The sequence below is a fragment of the Struthio camelus genome, chromosome Z, assembly GCF_040807025.1.
Source record: "Struthio camelus isolate bStrCam1 chromosome Z, bStrCam1.hap1, whole genome shotgun sequence".
Classification (NCBI taxonomy): Eukaryota; Metazoa; Chordata; class Aves; order Struthioniformes; family Struthionidae; genus Struthio; species Struthio camelus.
In genome coordinates, this window is record NC_090982.1 from 68369723 (window position 1) to 68394320 (window position 24598).

Consider the following 24598-nt stretch of genomic DNA (forward strand, 5'->3'; position numbering starts at 1 on the left):
TGTTCTGCAACAAGTACAAAGACGTTCTTTTAGATGATCCCTATGCAAGATATTTAAGCCTGAACTGAATCCCTTTGCCATTCCTGAAGCCAAGGGAACTTCTATGCAGGCTGAAGCACTTAGGATGAAGGCAGCCTAAAAGCAAGAAATCTATTCAGAGGTAGCTCTGCCAACAAAGCCAGTGGGTGTTACTCTCTTTCCATGTCCTTATTTCCATGAACGCCTCACAAGTGCCATCTGACTACCCATTCTACCCTAGCAAGGTAGAAAGATGCAAGAAGAAATATCTGCTGGGTATGGTTAAGCTTTCCACACATAAAGGTAAATGAATCCAGCATTAGATACAAGATGCGAGAGAGTTGCAGGGAGGTGGTTAATAAAAGATGTAAAACCCTCAGCTCTCATCATCTCCCTCAAAGAAACTACCATCAGGAATGGGGACACTCATACTCTCCTGAGTTTCAGAATAAAGCTTGACTGGAGAATAAGAGCTCTTATTCATGCTGAACAGGTTTACCCAGTTCTATAAAGATGGGTTGCTGTCAGCACTTCCCAGTGCAGTCCTGATACTAAAGTCTCCTTACCTTTCGAACTTTCAAAGTGCTCGAGCACAGCTTACCTAGTTAAAAAAAAAAAAAAAAGGCATATCAATAAATTCAGTTTTGAATTTGCTCTCCTTCTATCTTGACTTCTAATAGTGACAGTTCTTGAATGAGTTTTTTGTTATTGACTTTAGCCTTTTGAAATATTGCTGAGTGGTGACCCACAGGGGCGGAGGTGGAATTAGATTCAGCAGCACTTATGCCATCATCTGTTTGGTATGTTACTTCCTTTCACTCTAATGTTGGGAAGATCACACCCAGCCTTTGCATTCCTCTTTGACAAGTTGTGTCAAGGAAAAGGGAGAAAGGAAGCTGCCCCACATACCACTGGATATCAGAAAGGAAGGTCTTAATTAGGATGCAGGGATGTAATTTCTACAGAAATCAGCCCTTCCTTTTCTCAGTTCCAAGCCCGGCTGTTAAAATCATTTTAACAGCATGTTCTTAAGGAGCGAGGACTCAAAAGATAACAGAGTATTCTCTGGGGTTATTTAATGCCTTTGGCTTATATCTAAAAGGGTCATTGAATTCTTAAATGTAGCAGCACTAATAAATTCCTAAAAATGAAAGGATACTGGAGTCTATTGGAAGTGAAATAACGCAGTTTATTTTGGCTGACCTTTCTGAGAGGGGTGAGGTGATTAGAACAGACAGCGTACCAGAACATGCAAGGTAACGTGCTCAGTGTCTTAGAGTAGTGGTCAGTTCTTAACCAGCTGAAATGAAGGACTCTCTGCTATTTTTTTAACTTATTGATAAATTTGAGAAATATGCATTATAAAAATCTTTAGATACATCTCCCTACGCTTCAGCTGCAGCAAGATCTATAAATAACCATAAGGCCATGAAATGCATGGTAAATACATGACAAATGTAGTGATCTATTTGCAATGTTTCTGCCTAAGAAATTTTTAGAACTTTAAAAATAAAGTTTTATCATATCTTGAAGTGAGTCATATGTAGAAAAATACATGTATTCCCATGACTCATGAAAAATTTCTTAAATCTGACTCATTCACCTTAGAAAGGAATTTACTGAAAATTTCTGTTGTGATATGCATATAAGCTAACATGAGAATTTAATAATTCAACATTAATAAAGCATTAATGGTATTTCACTCCTAGGGAAAAAATATGTTTAACCAGAGTTAAAAAAAACTTTTTTTCTCAAAACATCATTTTATTTTCTTTGCTTGTCCTTTGCTGAATCAAATTTGATGCTAGAAGGTAATTTATTTATTAAGCAACTCTTATTCTTAAACAGTAAGGTGCTTCTTTAACTTTTATGTAGCGTTTGAACAATTCCAGTCCTGTAGGCACTATCTTATTGTTTGATGTTCATGATACAAGGAGTGATCACTCATTTTGAGGTGGTCAGAATGGGTTCTAAAGCAGAAATCACAAACCTTGCAATGATCAAAGCAGAATAGATCTCTTTACCTTGCCTGTTATCATTTCATAGTGCCAATCCCTAATGACAGGGCCATGCCCATGAATATGGAAATATGCATACAGTCCTACAAAAGCTAGAGAAAGTGCCACACCAAGAAGCGCTAAGATCCTGTTTCCACAGGGACATCATTTCACAACCATTTCCAGAGATAAGTAATGGATATGCCCATGTTACAAACTTCCAGCAACAATTTCATGAGAAGATACATGATTTATAAAGAATTTAATCACTGAGTTACCTAGCCTTTATTCTTCACCAAGCCATCCTCAGTCAACCTGAAGATTATTGCATTTTCACACACATTTGCTCTTGAACACAAGCCAAACCACCTGGACTGCTTTTGTTTTTGTTTTTAGATATTTCAGTTCTCAGAGCCTGCTGCTTATTTACTTCAGGAATGGCTTAACCATGATCTAGTTGCACAAATGGCCTTAAAGATGGGTATAAATATCACTCCCATATTAGACAGTTTTCACCTTTAGAATGAGGTAGACTGACCTTACTGTAAATGTGAACCAGGATGTAAGCAACCATCGCAGTGGCAGTGGCAAATGTGAAACCTTGGCCCTATTTAAATCAAACACCTATTGAATACAAGAAAGTGAGTATTCCCTCCTCCTTCTTTAGGGGTTAGTAGAGAAACTGACTCTTCCACCAACTCAAAGAAATTTCAACTAGTTATTCCATTCTTTTGACTACCTGTCTTTCCATAGATGCTTTGAATCATAAATGCAGTCATTATCACAAACAGTTCTGATCTACTTATTCCTTAAATCAGTCCCTGCAAATATCTAAACAAAATATGTTAAAATATATAAAAAAATGTTAAAATAAATTACAAAATATGGTCTTTCCCGTGACATTTTTGGCCTACAGATATTTTTGTAAACATTTCTATATCTCTTCAAAAATCTCATGCGGCAATCAGGAACAAAGAGTAGCATTGCGCGTGGAAAGACAATTGCATGGTTCTAGTTCTCCCTTTTCTTTCAACTAGAAACATAACAATTATCCTAAGCAAATTATAAACAAGGGTGGAGATAATAGAAGGGATGCTTCTGTTTGAGAAAGAAAATTAGCACACTACTTAGTCACTGCAAACACACAAGTATTATGGAAGTTACTGTACAGCTTGCTCTGTTGCCAACAAAATAAATATGTAAATGACTACTGAAAATAGTTTTCTTAATACTGGAATTACATGATCTAAAGGATGACATATGACAAATACCTTCAGCAAATAAAAACACATAATTTCATAACTCCAGCTTTCATTTATCCATTCCAAATGTGTGTAGACTCAAACTACAGTCCTGCATATAATGTAGATATTCTACCTTTTCTCCAAGTTTTCACTAAGGGGAAAAAAGGCCAAGAGTTAGCATTAGGACCCATGTTTACTGATGTTAGAAACTCAAGCTCAAATCCAGTAGCAGATCACACAGATTAAAATTATTTTATGGCCTCAACACAATTTTTGATCCTAATATTATTATGGGATAGAACAATCTTTTGCGCATTTAGAAATTTGGAGTTGTTTCTGAATGCTCTATCATTCTATCCCTTTTCTTCTCCATCTACTGTACCCAGGAGATAATCTGCGCGAAAACCTAGGATCTGTATCCAGGGCACCAAACATTTATCAAACCTTTCTAATAGGAAGAGTTTAAATACTGCATCTGAGATTCTACCAAGAAGTAAAACATTTCAGACTGTGGTTCATATTCCATAGCTCTCAGTTCACAAATGAATCATTTCAATACCATAATAACTATTTTTGATGCAGAGAATCAAAATAACATAAGGTTCTACAGGTTTAAGTGTCATATTAAACTCCTGTATGAACCTCTCCTGACTTCCCAGGTGGTTTCCTCTTCCCCAAATCTGAGAACACAGTTGCACAGCTTCCCCAGTTCTGAAGCTTTGTCTGAAATATCCTTTCCAGCTGTTCTAACCACAGGAGAGCACCAAGTAAGAGTCCTCTACTTTAAAACAAAAATAGGAAATGAATGACTTTGGCACCAATGAAAAGATGTATAGTCAAGAATCGATCTTAGATGAATGTTGGTTCTTCATTCTGAGTACAGCACCCACAGCCTACTATGAAACAATGAAGCCATTTAACACAACCCATTTGATAGGATCCTTTATGCAACATAAGACTGGAACACAAAACAAAAAGAGACTGAATCCCACTCAGATTGGAATCAGGTTCTACTCTCTGCCATGGACTATTTCTTTGCTAAATAGAAAAGTGGTTTCTCTCATGGAGTGAGTTGGCCGACTTGTTAAATTCCACATGCACAAGACATTGCAGGATGCTTTAACGTCCTCAAGGAAATCCCCAAATACTGAGGCACTGGGTTGACCTAAACTAGCCACATCAGAGTAAAAACTACCCATGCCTTTTCTCCCCTAGGATCTGACAAGTTAGTAATTTCAGTGTCAAAACAAAACCTAAGTGTAGCCACTCTGCAGTCACACGAATCTGAACTACTGATCTCACACAACAGCAGTCACTCCAGACAATAGGGTAGTGCTCTGTTCAGGCATAGTGACTATGCCTGCTCACAAAAGTATGGGATATGAACTACTTGACTGATAGTCAGGAGGGCACGGACTCCAAGTGCAAATCTAAAATATCCAGCAGGATATAGAAATGAAGATAAACTCCCTGTCAGTCAAGCATTTGCTGGAGTCTTCACTGCAAACCTATAGTTTAATGACAGTAAGAAGCAGCTTCAACAGTAAGGCAGGAACCAATATCACTCCAGAAGTTTAGTGCTGTATCTCTACTCTCCCTCCCTTTCCCCACAGCTTGCTCACACATATATTCTTCTTCCCTGAGGGAAGAGAGATTGTCGGCACTTTTTGCTGATCTCAGTTACATCTCTCTCAATTTTGGCTACAAAAAGCTAGCTGATGTGTTACAGATCCCAGGTCCCAAGAGCCTACATGCTGTACTGGAAAGGTAATAACCACTGAGCTTCATGCCTGAGCTTTGTACTCTAGTAAAGAGCACAGGGTGTAAAATACAGTATGTGAAAAAATAACCAACTTGTTATTGCCAACTTGTTTTGGAGCTTCAGATGGTTGCAGGTCTGAAAGAAGTGTTGTCTCTCAGCTGTAGAAGTTGCAGACTTCTAAGAGTCTGGTGTCAGTTTACTAATCTCATGTATATGAGAACCTCCTTGCCTAAAAACGAGCTGTGTTTCAAGCACAGCCATCATAGGTTATGGCCTGGAACTGGACTGTGAGGAGTTTTAATTTCCCGTGCCGCTAGCTTTACATCATCTGTGAAACTCTGGTGGATGATCTTTTCCAGATCCTCTATCTCCTTTGTGTACTGAAAAGTGAGGCCTAAAGTACAATTTCATAGTCAACGATTGGCTAATTTCTGAATGCTTGATTTAGCAATTTAATCATTGTAGGTTTTTTAAATGTAATTAGCTGTATACCTTATGTAAAAGGATATGATTCCACATTTAAGATCAATTGTTGGCAGAAGGAAGACAAATTATCTGAAATCTTTCGATAAGGGAAGTTGCTTTAATGCCTTCAGAGCCTCTGGCACTGACCACTAGCAATGAGAGCCTGGACTGGGTTGAACCAACCACAAGAATAATCCAAAGCAGCAACTTCTGTTTTCCTATGCTCAGCAAAACGGACTGTTTAAAGACAGCACTCTGCCGAGTTCTAGACGATAAACTATTATACTGTCCCATTCACAGAGTCCAAGGAGGCTACACGCAGTGTCAGAGGGCAGAATTCTGCAGGTTTGAGAAGATGGTATAAGAGGACAGGACATCCCATCAGTGTTATAAAAATTCAGCTTTTCAGACATAACCTATTAAAAATAATTGCTTTATTATTCCCAATAAAATCCTCACACTTGCCATCATCTCTTTGCAGCCTCTTCTGATTATACAAAGTATGCAAGCCTCCCTCCAGAACTGGCTAATACTATGGACGGTCAGGGTCCCCACTACAGGTGCTACAAAGGATTTTTCTTCCTGCATCTTCTTCCTTCCCGCGTCCTCGTTTTCTGCATCAGACCTATAGCTATCAATGAGGAAACTTCAGACAATAAATAGCAGCATCAGTGGACTATCTCTAGGCCATTCCCAAAAATACATTTCTAATCAGAGACTTTTCTTGGTTTCCTTTCCCATATGACAGCTGTGCTGGGAGTGTAATTCCAAAACTGTGTCTACTGCGTTATCTAGTAAACATGACTTTAGGGAGATCACTTGAAAAGTATTTCAGTGTTCTGCCACCCACTTTCTGCAACCACAGAGGAATGTGAGTTCACAGAAAGTACCTACATATTTTGGAAATAGTAAGGAGAGTTTCTATGAATTTAACAAAGGGCTTGAAGTAGAAAGTAAGGAAATTGGCACCAGGAACACTTTGTGAACAACTAACACATTAAGCCCTTTGGCTCTATATTCTCTTGATGATGTTAGTAACTGGTATTTCCAGGATTACTGATATACTTTACATCACAGGAGGAATGTACAACAGGTTTCTCTAGCAGATAGTAACTGGAAGCAAATTACGCATGTGCTGGCCACGCAGCTATAATACCTGCCATGTTGAAGGTCCCACAACGTCTACCACGTCATTAAAATCTTTCCTACAAAAATCTCCTTCTTCAGCGAAGTCTGCCAATACAGCCAATCTACATTACTCACAAAAATGCAGTCATCCTCTCATTAAATAATTTTAATTGTTCACTTTAAGAGAGAGCTGTCCCCTGAATTTTTCAGTACCCTATCTGATTTTGTTACCTTAAGCTTTGTAGAGTATTATGTTCTCACTATTTAACACATGCAACAGAGCATTAAAATGATCTGAGGGATATTGATCCTCCATTTTTCTGTACAAATGAACTCATTTGTCATCTGCTATGACAGAAAATAGGAAGCTTTGTTTTATTTTTATCTGAAAGTAATATTAGCACAAGAGTTAAATTGCAGGAATGACTATATTTAATAATTTTTTTAAAATCTGCTCAACTAAAAGTAAATAATATTTACTAAAAGGATAAAAATCATGAACTACTTCTTGAGCCAGGCTGTTGCACTTTCTGTATTGCTTTTTAGGCTAAAGTACATAACAGCACATGCTGTCTGAGCATGACAGCTAGTTTGGAATCAATTCTCTCATATGGTCGCAAAAAGAGATAACCCAGTACTTCTCTGTTACTGGATTTAACAATGTATTAGGCATGCAAGCCTCTGGAGAGGAAAGGTAGGTGCATTAGTATTGACAGAAATAATACTTCTTCCCGTTCCAGGATATGGTAATGTTTTACAGAGAAGGATGTGCCCACCATACCCTCTCATCCACATATATAAGGGGAAGTAAATTAAAACCCATACTCCCCAAAGTCAACCACACACATAATGATGGGTTGCAAAAGCTACCTGTAAACAAGCAAATAAAAAAGCCAGACTCATCATGCTATATTGCAGATCCTCGTATTTGGCCGGCCATATGCACATACATTAACTTCTCCCAGTGCACAATTTAACCCAGCTATGGAAAACAAATTTCTTCACATGGAGAGCGGCTATAAAAACAGTTTTAGGGACAGCAAAAGTGTGCCCTCTATTTTGGAAAGTTAATGAACAGATCACAAGACAATTTTTTTTTTTAAACACACTGACAAGACACCATATGCTTTTGTACAACATATGCACATATTTGTACAGCAACATAAACTGAAAGTATTTGGGGGCCAGATGACCATTAAAGACCACATTTCTACCACCTTTTTCTGCTTGGAGATCTTTCTGCAACGGCAGGCCTTGGCCCTCCATGCTGGACAGGCATGAGTGGCACTGAAAGGCACTGTTTGGAGGCACTGCCTGAAGGCGCAAACAGGTTATGTTATGAAAAATAACTCAAAAGAGCAGCAAGGGATGATGGGCTGAACTTAGGTACAGTGACATCTAATGCAAATAATCAGCAATAAGATAGGGTGGTAGGATGTGAAAAGCATTAGGAAAGTTTACAAAATTCAGGACGACAAGTAAGAACATCCATCTGCCCATCAAATCTTCAGCTTTTCATAGCCAGAGCTGGGCAGAGCTGAATATTTGTCCTCTCCACTGAAAGGGGTTTTTTCGCTACTCTCTGAGAGCCCTTGCCTGCTCTCTGATTGCCCAGAAATGGGAAACTTGCATTCAGATCCTCCTTTGCCCAACTCAGACCAGTAGTTGGTATTAGCACACAGCTTAATAGTGCAGTCAAGTTTAAGATGACTGCTTTATTCATGTACAGACATTTATAGTCTTCATTATAAATCTAAACCTAAAGAAATGTTCTTTATGAACAAGATAAAGGGAGATATGGTTTAAAGCATACTAGTTACCACTTCCCACATACACTCAATACAGCAGTTTACAAGCTGGCTTACACCCTTATTGGTCTGAATTGCTCAACATAATCAAACTGATTTGGAATACGCTTATTGAACCTAAAGCTGTCTGTGAAGACGTGCTGAAGAACCTCACAACAGAGAACAATAGAGTGATCTGAAGAAAGCTACAAATGAAATTAAACTCTAATGAGTGCAAAATAATGTACGTGGGGGAAAAAACAACCCTAAGTAGACATACATAATGACAGGCTGTAAATTAGCCAAAAGTATGCAGGAAAGACATCTCAGAGTCACTGCAGATAGTACTCTAAAAACATCAGAGCTCAATGATTATCAAAAAAGGGATTAAAATATTAGAAATAATATGAAAGGAATATAGGACAAAGCAAATGATGTATTTATGTTTTCGTACAGACCTATGACGCAGATGCATTTTGTGGACTGCAGGTCATTATTTCATCCCTCCTCACAGTATATGTAAAACTAAAGAAGGTACAGACAGAGAAGTCCAAGATGATGGAAGGTTTTTGAAGAGCTTCAGTAAAAGGACAGGCTAAATGAGTTTGTTCATTTGACCTTTCCAGATTGTCATTCTGATTACATCTAGTTAGTCTTTGTTTTTTTTTTTACGAGGAGTACTTGCCAAACTTCAAGAAAAGAGGTAAATGAAAACCAAAAAACCTCAAGGAAAAAGTCAGGAAGAGAATATGGTAGAAGACTATAAAATGTTAAATGCCATGAAGAAGGTTTGTAGAGAACGATTTTTCTTTTCTTTTCACAATACAAAAATAAGGAGACACCCAAAGAAATGATCAGGCTTAAACAAAAGGAAATGCTTTTTGCACATAACTTCTTAATTGAAATGTGGATTTCATTACCACAGGATGTTGTGGAGGCCATAGCATAAAAGGAACTGAAAAAAAGGGATTTGTAGAGGATAAACGCACTAGTGGTTATTAGACACAATGGTCCGGATGCAAACTTTAGCACAGGAAATTCTTAAACCATCAATTACTGGAGGTGAGGATAATCACTTGATACATGCCCTGTTCCTCATCCTCCTCTTTAAGCACTCCTTGCAGTCCACTGCCAGCAACAGGATACTGGGATGGCTGAACCTTCAATTGTTTAGTACTTAAGTTCTTCTGATCTTAAGTTACATTGCATTTTACTACTTTGTAAGAATGTGCTTGTGAGTGGACACCATCAAGTATGCTATAAATTCATATTTTGCAATTTGTATAACTACCCAAATCAAGAGAAGCATTTCTCTGAGCACAGAATAAGAAATCTTAGGTTAGCTACAAATTACATGCTTGTAAGGGAGATGGTATGGAAAGGAGATGCCGAGTTCTGCATGAGAGAAACCTCCTTTTGCAGTGAGTAGCATCTGAGTGGAGCCCTATGTCCACATCAAACCTCAGCAATCATGGACACCAGTACTTACATCCGCCCAGCTTCACCCAAAGCATTACAAGGAGGATCACTAGAGGTACTAAATCTAAACACTCATTCATAATTATATGAGTTTGAACTATGTCTAGTCTTTATCAAATAGCAAAAAAGCTAATCTACGTATCTAAAATTACACCAGTCAAAAGAATCCAAGTGTTTCAACTGGAACAAGCACCAGCATATACTACGCTAGTCTTGCACTACCACAGATAGCACAAAAAGCTGAGCATTCTGGTCATGTATTCATCCAAAAGTTTACAGCAATACTTCTGTCACGTGCCAGATTAAAATGCAGCCTGCACCTATGATGCAAGAAGAGTGTGTTCCAACTGCCCAGACTGCGACAGGGATTTGTTTGAAATGCTAGTAGTGGCAGCAAAAAAGTTAATGTCTTGTGACTTTCCCTTGTGATGCAAGGGAAAACTCCAGAAACATAATATTGCTCAACAAAACTGATTACAGACTTTCCCAACTACTGTGAGAGATGGTACATGCCTTAGTTTGTGGAGACTTTGCAATATGCAAAATTTTAAAATACACTTCACACTAAAGCCACCTCAGATTTTGTTTGCAGCCCTGATTCCTTATGATTTCATTCAGGATGGGTCTAATACTATATGGGGCAGAATGCTTTTGGAAGGGTACAGCAACACTCAACAACATGCAAAGCTGTCAAAAGGCACAAAGAAATGTCTAGGGCATGAAAGCTCAGGGAGTTAGTCCCACTGAGCACTTGTCTGCTAATGGGTAAAACACTCTTCAGTGCTTGCTGAGACTGAATACATCAAGTCCGCAGCAGAGGCTGATAGCAGCGTGAGGCTATTAGGATCACAAGGCTTAGGAGTAAGGTGCAGGACTGGCCCATAGCTAGCTAGCTACACATTCAGGAGTACCAAGCACCCAGCTACTGCACCTATATTGGCCACAAAACTCTTCATCAATCACTCATACAGCTTTCTGTGTGAAACAGCATGGAAGCATGTATCTGACTATATATATGTGTATATATATATATATTTATATATATATATATAAAAAACGTATTATATTCAAAATCCATATACTAATTTTCACATGTTCCTACATGCACATATATGGCCTATTTAAAAATAATATTCCTCATTGTTTTTCTCCTCTATAAAATTGTAATTTAAAATTATATTTTTGTGTTTAGAAATATGATGATCACTGTACAAAGAAACTAACAACCATATCCTTTACATTAAAAATCTTATGCTCTGAGTATTTGGTGACTACATTCATCTGCTATTAAAAAATGTATTTAGAAGGAAAAAAAGCACACACCCAAGAGATCAAAAGAGAGCTAATTGCTGAGACTAACTTGTGATAAGAACCAACACAGTCAGCACTTTAAAAGTATAGTTCAGAAGAACCGGCACCAATAGAGAGATTTTCTATAGTGCTCTAATATTTACATTAGGAGACGCTTGCGCAAAGCCCAGCAGATGGTCTGACTGCAGGCAATCAGCGGTGTGCAGAGGAGCGCTCCGGAAGGAGGGGACAGGAGGGGGTTCCTGGCGGGCCGAGCGCGAGGGAGCGCTCAGCAGTGGGAAAGCGGCGGGGTAGGAATTCCTCTCTCCCAAAGCTCAAAGAGCAAGAGGAACAATGCTGAGAAAGGCTGGTGGCTACACCCAGGTCAGCGAAGACGGACAATTCCCCACCGGCGGTATCCCCCAGCACGCCCTGGCTTTTCAATAACATTTACACGTTCGCTGCTGTGAACTGCTTGAGCTTTATTTTATTGTCTGACTTGGTGATTTCAAGGGGAAACGCATTAGAAGATAAAATTCACTTAAACATTACAGTGATAAGCTACAAAGGGAACAGTCCTTGTATATCGCCAGCTAGACACGACTTGGCTGACATCTCTGTAACCCTGCCAGTTTGGCTTTCCACCGAGACCTGCGTCTACCTCAGCAGGCCTCAGGTGCCAGGCCAGGTGCCCCATCACCCCGTGTCCCGCCGGGGCACCCCGTGGCGGGCGCTGGGCACCCCACGGCCGGCACTGGGCACCCCGCCGGCCTCCTCGGGCCCGCCCTGGCCCACGCACCCCGTCACCCCGGTCCCCGCCGGCCACCCCAGCGCCCCGTCTGGCGGGACTCGTGCCTTCGCTTTCTCTGCTAATACCAATACGAGGCGGTCTTGCGCACGCAGGGCGCACGCAGGCCGGTGCCAGCGGATTTGGGGTTTCCCCCAGCCCTGTGGGGTTTCTGATAGCACAGCGCAAGAAGGAGCTGCGCGAGTGAGCCGATCGCTCCCTGCGCTGCCGCGTCCGAGATGTCAGGAGCCCGGGCGACACTCACGCCGAGCAGCAGCGCTCTGCGCCGCCGCGGGGCACGCGGGGCTGGGGCGCAAACCTAGCCGGCACACTTTAAAATGGCACCAGAGGTCAGTGCGGTTAAGGGACCTTCCCTTCCCCTCAAGCTGCTCGTCACAACGTCAGCCCCCCGGGGCCTGGGCCTCACCCCACGGCAGCCGTCGCCCCACGGTGTGCCTGCACCCGCTGGCCACACGTGGCTCAGCCTCGGCTGCTCCAGGCACTTTCCTGGGCACGTGAATCACTTCTGACCCCATCGCTTTGCAGCACATCTCATCCCAAATCTGATCTCCTGCTCTCTGCTGTTATGTACTCAGCGCTAGCTTGTGTGAAATCCTCCTCCCAGGAGCAGGAGCAGCCCGTCCGGCGCCCGGACGCTTGTGTGCCAGTGACCTCTAGAGGCTCCCATCCCACGGTGGGTCTCCTCGGAGGCTGCCGGCGCCGCACGGCGCTGCACGGGCCCCGAAAGGCGCAGGAACGGGCAAAGCTGCGGAAGCGCCGCTGCCTACCGCGCTCGCCAAACCCCCGCTTGCTTTTGTGAGAGGGCAACACCACGCGGAGTCTGTGAAGCACCGTGCGCGGGATAGGGACGGCCCCTGTCGAGCACACTGCCAGGCACAACCAAGAGGGAACTTCGCACACAGGTTTTAGCTCCTTTCCAGCAGAGGGAAGGGCATGACCGTCAAGAGAAGGGAAAGGGGGTTCCCCTAGTGAGGGAGGGAAAAGCACCGGCCCTGGCTCCCATACAGCTACCTTAGCCAGCACAGGTAACTTTGGATTAGCTGCCTTAAAACAAGTAACCTAAACGATACACCTAAAACATGCCAAAAATCATAAAATGGCTCACCACTGCGCCAGGCAAAAGCTGCTTTCGTTCCACCTCTCTCACACCGGCCAGCAAGTTTTGTGCTACTCCTCTGAAATGTAAATGCATACAATCTCACCCTGTATATTTATTTTTTCACAAAAAGAAATTACAGAATAAAGAAGGCCTGCACACATCAAGTGCTCACTTGTCATGTTGCCTTTTTGTTCCCTCTCACTGGCCCCACAAGGAGTATTGCTGCCAACAGCACCCTAAGGAAGTCTGAGCTGCAGGGCCCTGCTTGGGAAAGGTCATCAGCTAGGGCTGCAATCGCTAGTCTGGGATTTCCTGTCGTTTATGTTCAAATTCTGCATCCGCCATGGCAGGACACAGTTTTTCCCATATTTTCAAAGGAACATAAGGATTTTCAGAACATTTGACGCTTGAACTGCAAGATGTTGGGAGAATAGCCATTGCATGCAGCAAACAACCACATAAGCAGTACAAGCCCATAGTTAGACACTTCAGACCTACCCCATGCATGTGCTGCATCATTGACTTGGGCTTGTCACAACATACCAAGTTGTTTGGCCCAAGCCTGATGCGTGAGCCTGAGTTTCATGTGGTTTATTTCCCACGATAGAAATCCTCCAAGCACTTCAAGGATGCAGGACCTTCAAAACCCTTAACATCCAGGACAGAGTATACAGAATACACACAGCTCTTACAGCTCATGAAATGGTCCCTCTCTGCACTACAGATGCCTCAAATAACCCTGGCGGGTGGAGGGCAGGGAAGGGTTGATTAGCATTACAGAATGGCATTTACATACGCACACAGGCATCCCACAAACCCTCAAATTCTTGGAGCGACCTGGTTAAAATTGGAGCACTCAGCTACCAGTTTGTATTATGTGGTAATTTAATAGCATCAGCTCTTATATACTGCTTTTCTTCCTAGATCTGAAAGTGCTTGATAACCTAGACTAAAGAGAGCAGAGAGCACTCTAACTCATTCACCACTCTTCCTCATTATGGACTTAGCTGCAGAGAAAAAACAAAACAGCACTACTGTTCTATCTGTCTCCTGAAACAGATTGCACATGAGCAATGGTTCTGGATGGAAACCTATTTTTACCTTAAAATACAGCAGTGAAGTAGCTGTGCCATGTGCCCAGCCAGCTTCATCATGCCTTCTGTTGAAGTCCCGCTGGCCTGTCACAACCCCACTCACACCAGCCCAGGGCAGGGCACCTGCAGCTGCCCCAACACCGAAGCACTGGAGCTGCAGTTCCTCCGCACCCAGCCCCAGCACAGGGTGATTTTATACCCTACGCTTTCAGCTGAAGGAAGGAATGCACTTGCAGACAAATTCAGACACTGATCTTTAGGCCTTTTTTGTAAATGTTTCTTATATTCAGAGTGGACCAAACCAATCTGACCAATTCTGCACCAAATCAATTGCAGCTAATTCTTAAGCATATTTTTTACTGCAAGTGCCAGAGAGGTAACTGTACGTCAGCTATCTGGCTCCTTCCCTTTGTAAAAACTCATTGTAGGTTGCTTTTTTTTCATGCTACTCATAAATGGGACACCTGTAATTCAACCTTGCAAATCTATTTCTCATGCAGTCAGAGAGCAAATATATCTATTACAAAGCTATCAAGCACAAAGAAAGGATAACATGAGCTAATAAAGCAGTTCATTAGGAAAATATTGATGGTGTTGACAGAATAAGAAAGTGTGTTCTACCAGCTCATTTTAAAAAAGAAAAAATTATGACATCTCTAATAGAGAATTACATTCTCTACAACAATTTGCATCTTAAACAAAATCCCTATCTGTAATAAGTTTATGCATTAAAAATTATATTGCAAAGGGAAGCATTTTCTCCAGTTTCTATCACTATTTTTTCCCCCCTTTTTTTTTTTTTTTAAAAGCCCAGCTCCCAGAGGGGAAGGAAAACTGAATCTTCATTTTAGCCACATAATGATACAGTACAACTGTGAGTACAATTTGTAGAATCCAATATTCCTATGCCATGCCTGTGAAAATGGGAGTTTTAGTCATAGAAGGCGGCGAGGGATGGGGCGGGGAAGGATATTGTTTTAGATTGCGTGGTGATTTCTGGACAGTGCCAGAAAACACACTTGTCGTCAAGTGCAGGCAGGTGTCTTCACAGGAAGGATTTCCCCCATGGGTCAGAATAGAAGTACCTTTATAAAATAGATGTCGAAAAAAAACATATACCTTATTCTCTCTAAACATCAGTTTAACATTCTTCCTTGCAGCAGGCAAGACATAGACTAGTGCAAAGAGGGAAAACAAGAAAACAAATGAAAAGAAAAACAAACAGAACACCACCGCCACAATATATTTGCAACGCTATGTACAGTAACATGCCTGGCTGCAATATGTGTAGGAAAGCCTGCTGGAGAAATCATGTCATGCGTACAGAAAGAGGTCAAGTTTTCTTAGCCAGGGATTAGAAAAATATGTTTGTTTCCAAATAAGCTTATCCTGCACACTGCCAGGAAATAGTTTAGCAAAATCTGCCACTTAGCCCAGTTTCTTTTGCCATGAACTAAAGAAAACAGTGGTGCTGCTGGAAACACTGACAATGGCCATTGGTTTCTTTTTTATCTGTTGGAACTTAACTCCTGGCATTCATCCAGTTCTTACCTGACTGAGTTTTAGTGAAGGCTATTTATAAGAGTAGCCCTAGTCACTGCTCAGATGTTTCCCTCCTCAAGCAAACCAACACTAACTTGTTACACTTGATATGATCCTACTTCTACCTTCCAGAAACTTCCTCTCTTTTTACTCAAGGTTCTTATAATGTTTTTACTTGGTTGCACAGTGAGTCAGAAAATCTGAGATCACATGTGAAAATAGCATGCTGAATACACTATAAAAAACAGTTTTGCAATATTTGTAATGCTCAAAAAAATGCCTTGGATCATCCACTGCTTTACCTAAGATGAGGAGATGTATTTCACTGAAGAGTCAAATTTATATGACTTTATATTGATAACACAGTTTAGGGGAGGTGAAGGGAAGGAGGCAGAAGGAGGGAGGGCGGGAGGGAGGGATACCTATGGAGAAAACTCTACACCTATCAAAGACCAATGCAAACTAAAAACAATGCAAAAGCAAGTGACTTAAGAAAGGAAAAGGAATCAAAGCCAAAACTTAACTGCTCCCTAGGAGAGACTAAAACTATGAATGATTCTTCTTTGTATGTCATCATGAGAGGACATACAAAGCAGACTAAAATCTAGCTAAAGATGACAGATAATATGAGTGCTGACTGTGGCTAAGTCTCATAAATAAGTTGGCAAGATAAATAGTCATTCATGTTTTGACAGTGAGACACTGTTATCCTGAAGCTGCAGGCTCATTCATTTTGCAGGGACTACAAAGCCAAGGAGTCGTGTCCCCATTGGCACCCTCACCTCCCACGCAGAGGAAAGTTTGCTTTGCTCACAGTTTCCTCTAGCCACAATCTGAATAGAAACATTAAGATTTTCCCCTCAACATAGCCAAGACTTACACTGCTGATAACAGGAGAGGGAGAAAAAATTCTACCGTGTAGGTAGGAAAAGGCTGCTACACTGTTGTGTCTGTCATTTGTTTTATTTTACCAGCTAGCTGGCCATGTATAAAATCAGCTCCTGAATCATAGCTGATATACAAGGAAGCTGGGGGGGCTCACTCAGCCATTTCCTTTTCACGCAACCAACAGGCAAGATTTCTGCGCTATACTTAAGAAAATTGAAAGGTCCAATTCAAGAAGTCACTGAATTTTAAGCACATGTTTAAATACCACTGAAAACCCCAGGATCGAGGCACTTCCTAGCTTGTATTTACACTCCTTGCAGATAAGAGGCTCAGACTTTAAGTTAGGCATGTGTTTTGCTGAACTGAAGCCTGAGCTATCCACTTTAGAGTTAAAGAAGGGTGGTACAAGCTTACTTCCAAAAGTTCTAGCTATGGCTATAAACTACGCAAAAATGGCTCTGTAAGTGTGGCAGAAGTTGACACAAAAGCAACACACAAAAGTGATGGAGGGTCATTTTCTTCCTCATCTCTGTGCTCTCTGCCTCAAACCCTCCTGAAAAATTTTGCCCTGCTCTTTATTTGAAATTTAATACAATGTTTACATAACATCTGGTAAGTTTGTTAGGCAAAAGCTCACTCATAACACTCTAGGATCAATATAGGGTTTTTGGCTTGCTGGTATTTACTCTGTCTTCTTTGAGGGAAAATAAAAAGTTTTTTGTTAAAGACACCATTTTCACATTTTCTGCTTCATTCTGCAGGTCAGTTATAACACCAACAAACAACAGCAAGTCACACCAATTCTGGATTTCCTTCTGAGAACTCACTTCCATTGGTTGTCTCTAGGCTCTACTCTGATAGTAATAATAATAATTTTATACTTCACTTAGCAACTCTAGGTATTGCAGATATTCAAGTAGCCACAATGGAGAAATTTTATTGCATCACACATCTGATGGAAGCCTTTAAGAATTATAAGCTGGGGTACTTAAAAATACTGTGCAGCAAGGCTATCAAAGTTTGACATAGCCTTTTTTTCTTATTTATTGTTTAAATAGGTTTTTCCTTTTTCTTTAATGTTTCATTTTCTTAAAAATAAAAAGTATATGCAAGCACAAATTTCAAGATTAGAGATAGTAGGGTGTACCTTGACTTTTCCAATGCTTTTGGCACGTAGTACTCTTGTATCCAAATTGGAAATAAGGACAGGACAGTCCAATAACCCTTCATCATATCTTGAAGAAAGCCCATACAGTGATATGAGGACAGTTAAGGCACCACTTTGTCTTTGCACAGAGCATACCCGTGGCCCATAGAACATAGATGTTCTATGGGCCAGTCATTTCTCAATTTCTCAAATTTCTGAAGACTCAGGGAAATTTTAGCCAGGGTCTCTTTTTCCTGAAGGGAATCCTGGAGTAAAAGGTTAAACTGCAAATTGTATTGTACATACACAGGTAGGTGAAGGTGTTACCTTATTTCATGGAGTCTCCACAGTTCTTTTTTTTCCCAATGATCTTTTATTTGAAGTAATGGGAATATTATGTGAATATTGAAAAAAAAACACTGCTACAAAATTTAGCTAGAATTTTTGATGAATCTAAGCTTTGCTCACGGGTCTTTCGGGTTTGTATAGAAGGAACGTCGGGAGCTCCGACCACATTGTACAAGTGTTCACTGAAGCGCTGGTAAGTCCATGGACTTCAAAGTCTGGGAAGTTTGAAGTCTAACTGGTGGCTGGCTGCCAGGAGACCCTACCGGGGCTGATGCTAGGGAGCACCCTCCTCGCTGGGACGACGAGGACTGATGATGGGATGGGATGCAATGTACCCTCAGCACATTTGCACATGGCACCAAACTGAGGAGAGCTGTTAACTGATGGGGGACAGGGACTGTGACAAGCTGGAGAGACAGGTCGACAGCTCCTCTTGCAAGTCCTGCACCCAGGGCAGAGCTGACCTATGCATTAGCACTGCCTGCGAGCAGCCCTGCATAAAAGGGCTGTTGATGGACAGCAAGCATCACTAGTGAGCCCACAGCAGGGAAGGCTGGTTTGGCTGCACTGGCAAGTGCATGCCTAGCAGGCTGAGGGAAGCAGCTTTGCTCTCCTCAGCTCTCCCGTGGCCCCATCTAGAGTACAGTTCTTCCTATAATCACATAGGCATAGATAGATCAAGCCATGAGTGGTTTTGAAAATGAAAATACTGTGTCCGGACTGGGGTTTGCCAAACCAAGCTGCAGGATTAATTTGGATATGGACCTCATCCACTGAGAAAAACGAGAAGTGACTGAGGTGCAAAGTGAGGAAAAATTAAAATTAAATCCAGACAGGATTGTTCTTTAGTATGAACTAACCCTCTCCCCTCTTATCCATTTCACAGTTCTTCAATCTGGATGTAAATACCTTCTTGACCATGAAAATGAAGGGATAACAGATTTGTGGGGGGAAGCGATAGTCTGGAGGGAGGAGGTCAAGTGAGAACACACCTTCAAAAATGAAGGGCATTCAAGAGCTATGATGTGGACAGAGAAGAGGATGGTGCTGATAAACGTTTCCTGTTTTGATCCATGAGGGGAATATGTAGCATAGTCTGCTGCTCTTATCATGAGAAAGCTCTTCCTTCCTATGTCTCTCTTCCAACTGGAGAGGTCAAAGCAAGTTAGTCTGCTTGAAAATAAGCAGAAAATGAACACAACTCCAGTGTTTTCCACTAGCAATGAACCAACCACTCCCCACCGAGATTAGTCATATGCACAGTTTTTACAGTGCCCCCCTCTTTTATTATTCATTCCTTTCTTGTTTGGTGGTCCCTCCTATGGCTCCTGTATTGCCCTTCATACTGCACTCCCATATGACAACTCCTCATATATTTTTCAAAGCCAGCTCCACAAGTTCCCATTTAGCTACCCATTCCTGCCCCTCACATGTAAAGGGCCACATGATAGATCAGATCACTGAAATGATGGGACTTAGAAATAATCCTATTAGAAGAGGACCTTTAATCCTCATCTTAAGCACCTCTTCCTCTCTCATAGGCACACGAGAGCCCTGGGGCATGTGACACACTGAGCACAGCAGCAGAACAGGGCTCCAGCACAGAAGCAGCAAAGAGAGGTGGGGATGTGTCTCTCAGGACACAGAAGAGCGAGTTGGAAAGGGATAATCCCTAGGAGCTCCCTGAAGAAAGGCAGAATTTTTTTGTTCTCTGCATTGAGTCCTACAACAGTGAAGGAATGGGCAAAATGAGATCTGGTTAAACATCCCCAGAGTGGCTGTGGCATTCGCTGGCTTTACACAGCTGAAAGCACAGCCGAGCTAATCACAAAAACTTCTGCCTTTCATGTCTCTCCAGAATTGCTGCCCTATTTTCAGGCTTAATCACTACCATAATATCCATTAATACTATTTCTTTGAGGAAATAAACATGCAATTGCTTTTAAAAAAGTGTTACTGGTAAAATCCAACTGTATGTGAAATACACGGTCAACCCCACGGTCTTAATGACTGCTCAGTCAGCTTGCCCAGCCACAGCATAACTCCCACCCACTCACACCTTATTCATAAACTCCAACTCCACCTGCAAGGGGGCATAGGAAAAGCTCTTGCTAGTCAGTCCAGTTTCTGCACCACCTGTACCTGCAGCTTCCACTTAAAATTCCAGGTTCAAAGAAATCAGCTCTGTCAATTGTGCTGGGCCTCTGTTCAGGGTCACAAAAGCAACTCCTCCAGGCCAGTTCCCACCCAGTCCAGCTCTGCACAGGGAGCCCCAAAGCTTAGTAAGTACCACCTCGAAACCTAGGAAAATCACCTCTGCTATTCCCAACCCTGACCCCATGACACCAGATCCAGACTAGGTCTAGATTTTTTGCCTTGGAACCACTTGCCAAAGCCAAGTCTTTGGACAGGGATTTTGGAATATGGCAAAGTTTCCATGCAATGTATTTGATCCAAGTTTACTACTTTAGAATTATCCCGTTGTCTTGATATTATTTGAACCATCTTGAAACCTTTAATAATGTCTGCTCCTCTATTTTCCTAATTCTGTTTAGTCATCCTTCAATATAGTTTCCAAAAATAAAAAACCTTTCAGATAAGATCCTCCTAGCAATGCATCAATCACCATTTTGTGGAACTGGCACATAATGCTCACACAATAATGCTCATTTATGTCACTAAAGCCTCCTAGAGGCAGCCTTTTCTCCATTTTCCTAAAGGGAGAACCAAGGGCCTTTCATCTTTCCAGTTCCGGGCCTTTAAAAATGACTTCTTTTTTTAATTTTAGCCTTTGAATCAAGTGAAGCACTCTGTGATCCTTGGAGACTCCACAGTACATAGAATAAGTCAAGTTTTAATTGCACCATTTTTTCTCTCAGTTAATAGGCTGCTCTTGTCTGATTGAAGCTGATTTTTCTATCCTGCTCCTGCTGTGATTCATGTGTGTCCCACGCAGTGCTGTCAGCCAGCGTCTCTGGACTTTTGTGTTCCTCAGAACCTTGTTTGGAAATTCTAACTTCATTAATATGCTTTATGCACCCACTCATTTCTATTTAATTATACTTTGAACCAATAAAAGTCAAGGGTGTATAATTCCAGTTTTATCAGTCCCATACAGCTCTGAAAAATGATCTTTGGCTAACAGGGAAACAGTGTCTTCTGCAAAAGCATATAGAATAATGTTCTGTAGGCTGTTCTGTGCATATATTGGGGCGCTAATTTCTTTCAATGAATAAAAGAGATAGAATTACCTCACAGAGCACAGGGTAAAATTTTTCGGTTGAATAATTTGTTAGGCAAAAAATGCAATGCAGATTTGTTTTTAGCTATAACTATTTGTAGACAGGCATATGATTTATTGATTAGTTTCAGCTGAAAAAGCCTGGGGAAAAGGGAGGAGAAAAGTTAAGAAGTGTTTTGATTTCTCATTTGAAAAATAACTTAATTTAGAAATGTTACTGAATGTAACAGTGAATAATGTAATGTAAAAATAAAAATGTCCTGAGGTATCTGTAACTAATATGATCTTATTTTGTAGTCCAGCAAAGTAAAAATAAATTTTTAATTGTAGTCACAGACCAGACTTAAAAATCAGAGCTAGCCCACAAACTAAGATGCCTGCTATAAAAGAAGTTGTAAGGCAGTGCACTAAAAGAAGCTACTGTCTCCTATAGTCTGAAGAAAATCATTGGACTGAGATTTAGGCATGCTCATAAATTGAAAGATAAACTTTCATCATCAGCCTAAAGACATCGTCTAAACAAATCCTGAGGCAGGACTACCTGCTGGTAAACTAGTCATATTAGTGCAGTTATCCCAGTTCCATCCATTCAACTCCCATCTTACTGCCAGATGCCATGAAAATAAAGACAACATAGTAAAATCTGGCCTTCTACAACAGGACTGAGTTTAAAACAGCAGCTCCTAAAAGTACCCAGAATGAATACCATCTGCTATCATAATACATTAACGTTTGCTCAGAAAATGAAGCGTTACATTTTTTTCCTCAGACAAAATAAGTATTTTGGGTGCAAGTAATACTCAGCAGTGGAGATCCTTTGGAGAACTACCACCTTGCTAACTGCTGCTCCCAAAGGGGTGCTCGCTCCAGTCCGGCTTTTTGGCTATCACTTATTGGACTAATTATTGCAGTTATTTAACAATGGATAGATCAACTCAGAACTTCTAGGAGACCATTTTCCCAACAGAAAGCACCTCTTTGGGAAAGCCCAGAGGTTGTGAAATAGCTAAGAGCCTGCAAAGAAAACCCTGCAGACACCTGCCAGCCGCCTTGCTGTGCTCCCGGCAGCCTGCCTGTTGGGCTGCCGGGAAGCCTGCCTTTGGGGACCGCTGCCCAGACTGCATAACCTGCATCAGGACAATTGATTTTCCTAAGAAACAAACTCCTACCTTGACAGCTTTACTTAATCAAGCAATTCTCAGGCCACAGCCTCCTTGTGATCGTGTGAATCAGTCTGACGTTCTTGACCGTGCCAAAGAGGTGTTTTTAGTTGGCGCTGTGGAGTGGTTTGTGCAGCTCTCCCCATCAGGACACAGCTTGCAACCAAAGCCACTTCACAGAGCAGCTGCCACATTTATCCTCGAATGTTGCCTGCCTTCAGTAGCTTAATTAACTTATCATCTTCAGCATCATAGAGTTATCTACAGACACCTGTGGGAAAGAGACAGTCTTGAGAAAAGAGCATTATCCCTCCTTTCAGGTCTGACCTCAAAACTTTTTCCCAAGCCTGAACAGTTATGACACCAGCCTCAAACCTTCTCAACACACTCGCCACAGTGAGGAGAAGCAGCCGGGGATGGTGCTCAGTGCAGGTCTAGGAGGCCTGCGAGCTGTGGAAACCACACTGCTGTGAGGCCCTGGCTCCCACTGTCGTGGCTGTAGCCTCGCCATCTGCAGCAAACAGCTGGCGAAGGATGTGGAAAAATAATGATAGCATTGTTGGGATCCAAATATGGGTGCTCGTGACATTGTGGACTCAGTAGGAGAGCGGCCCTGCACCTGCCACCAGCGAGGGTCACAGGCTGCCTAGGAGGGCCATGGGCCACTGGGGAGGGCCACACGTGAGGCACCTGGGCACCAGCGAGAGTACACATGGCAACATGGGACAGCCTGGCCACTGCCACCACAGCCAGCTGCGAGGCCTCTGCCAGGCAGCCCCCAGCCCACTTTCTCTTCTTCCTCCCCGGCTCCAACATATGTGTGTGTATATCACTGAGTTGCCCGCTGCCGGTAACTCACCACCAGGCACCTAGCACCATCTACCTTACGTGGTGACCAAACATAGCCTGCTGTGAGCACCCACGTGCTGCTGACATTGGGCACACGCATGTCAGTGCCACCGCCTTTAAGGGGGCATTGCTAATCTGCTCACCAACTCTGCCTTCCTATGGACCCACAACATGATGAGGCGATAGCCCCCCACACGCCAAGGACACCCCTCCTTAGGCTCCATCATGAAGAGGAACGGTGGCTTTTGAAGTGAAGAAAAATACATAACAAGGACTTCGCTCCTCATCTGAAAGAGAATTTTTTAAAGCCCTTTAGAGCATGTGTCTCAGTTGTATGCCGCTGCAGAAAACACATGACAGAATAAATCAAGGGAAATTACAGCAGTGCTCAAGCACTCAAGCCAAGAGTTTGAATTAGCCTAGAAAAGAGCCAGAGATGCTAGTTTACTCTGAAAAATGCTGTATCTGAGGGATGAAATAGACAGCCTCCACCTTTACAAGAGAAAATCAGAAACTGCAGTAAGCAGAATTAAAACCATGGAATAAGGTGGGAGAAAGAAGTGGAAGAGGAGACTCACTCTAATCTTTGGGCTGTATTTAGAGAGCTAAAGGGATGCTATTTTGTCCTCTAGAATGAGCTGAAAATTCTTAAATGCTTTTTGCTTGTTTTTATTTCAGCACTGTTGCCCTTCACCAGTTTGTACATCTCAAAAACAAACTAGTTCATCTCCTTAAGGAGCCTTCCACAAACTCAAAACTCATATAAATTGCATCAGTCATTTCCTGTATATTCCAAGAGCAAAGTAAGAATTTATAAATCATATTTTCATTAAGGCTTTATTGGAGTATTTCTAATTCACTCACAGAAGGATATGCTGTAGACAATCAAAGCTAAACAGATCCAAGCACAAATCTAGATTAAAGACAAAGAACTGTACACAGGAACCAGGACAATATTGCATTAAGAAAATGATGTCACAGTGATGTAACCACCTTGCACCACTGAATAGACTAGGAGAGTGTTTTTCATCAGCATTTAAGCAGTTTGGTTTTTGAAAAATAAGTGTGTTACCAATTTTCTGGCAAACAGTCTTTGCATGGAGGTATAGCAAGCAAATACTGTTTCTTGGAAAATGTAGTAATATGCACAGGTTGCACTAAAGGCACAGCTGGACTCAGTGTCATCAATTATTCCTCCAAGGGGAAGTCCCCCAGCAAGCTGCTGTGCTTTGGCAAACAGAGAGCAACAGCA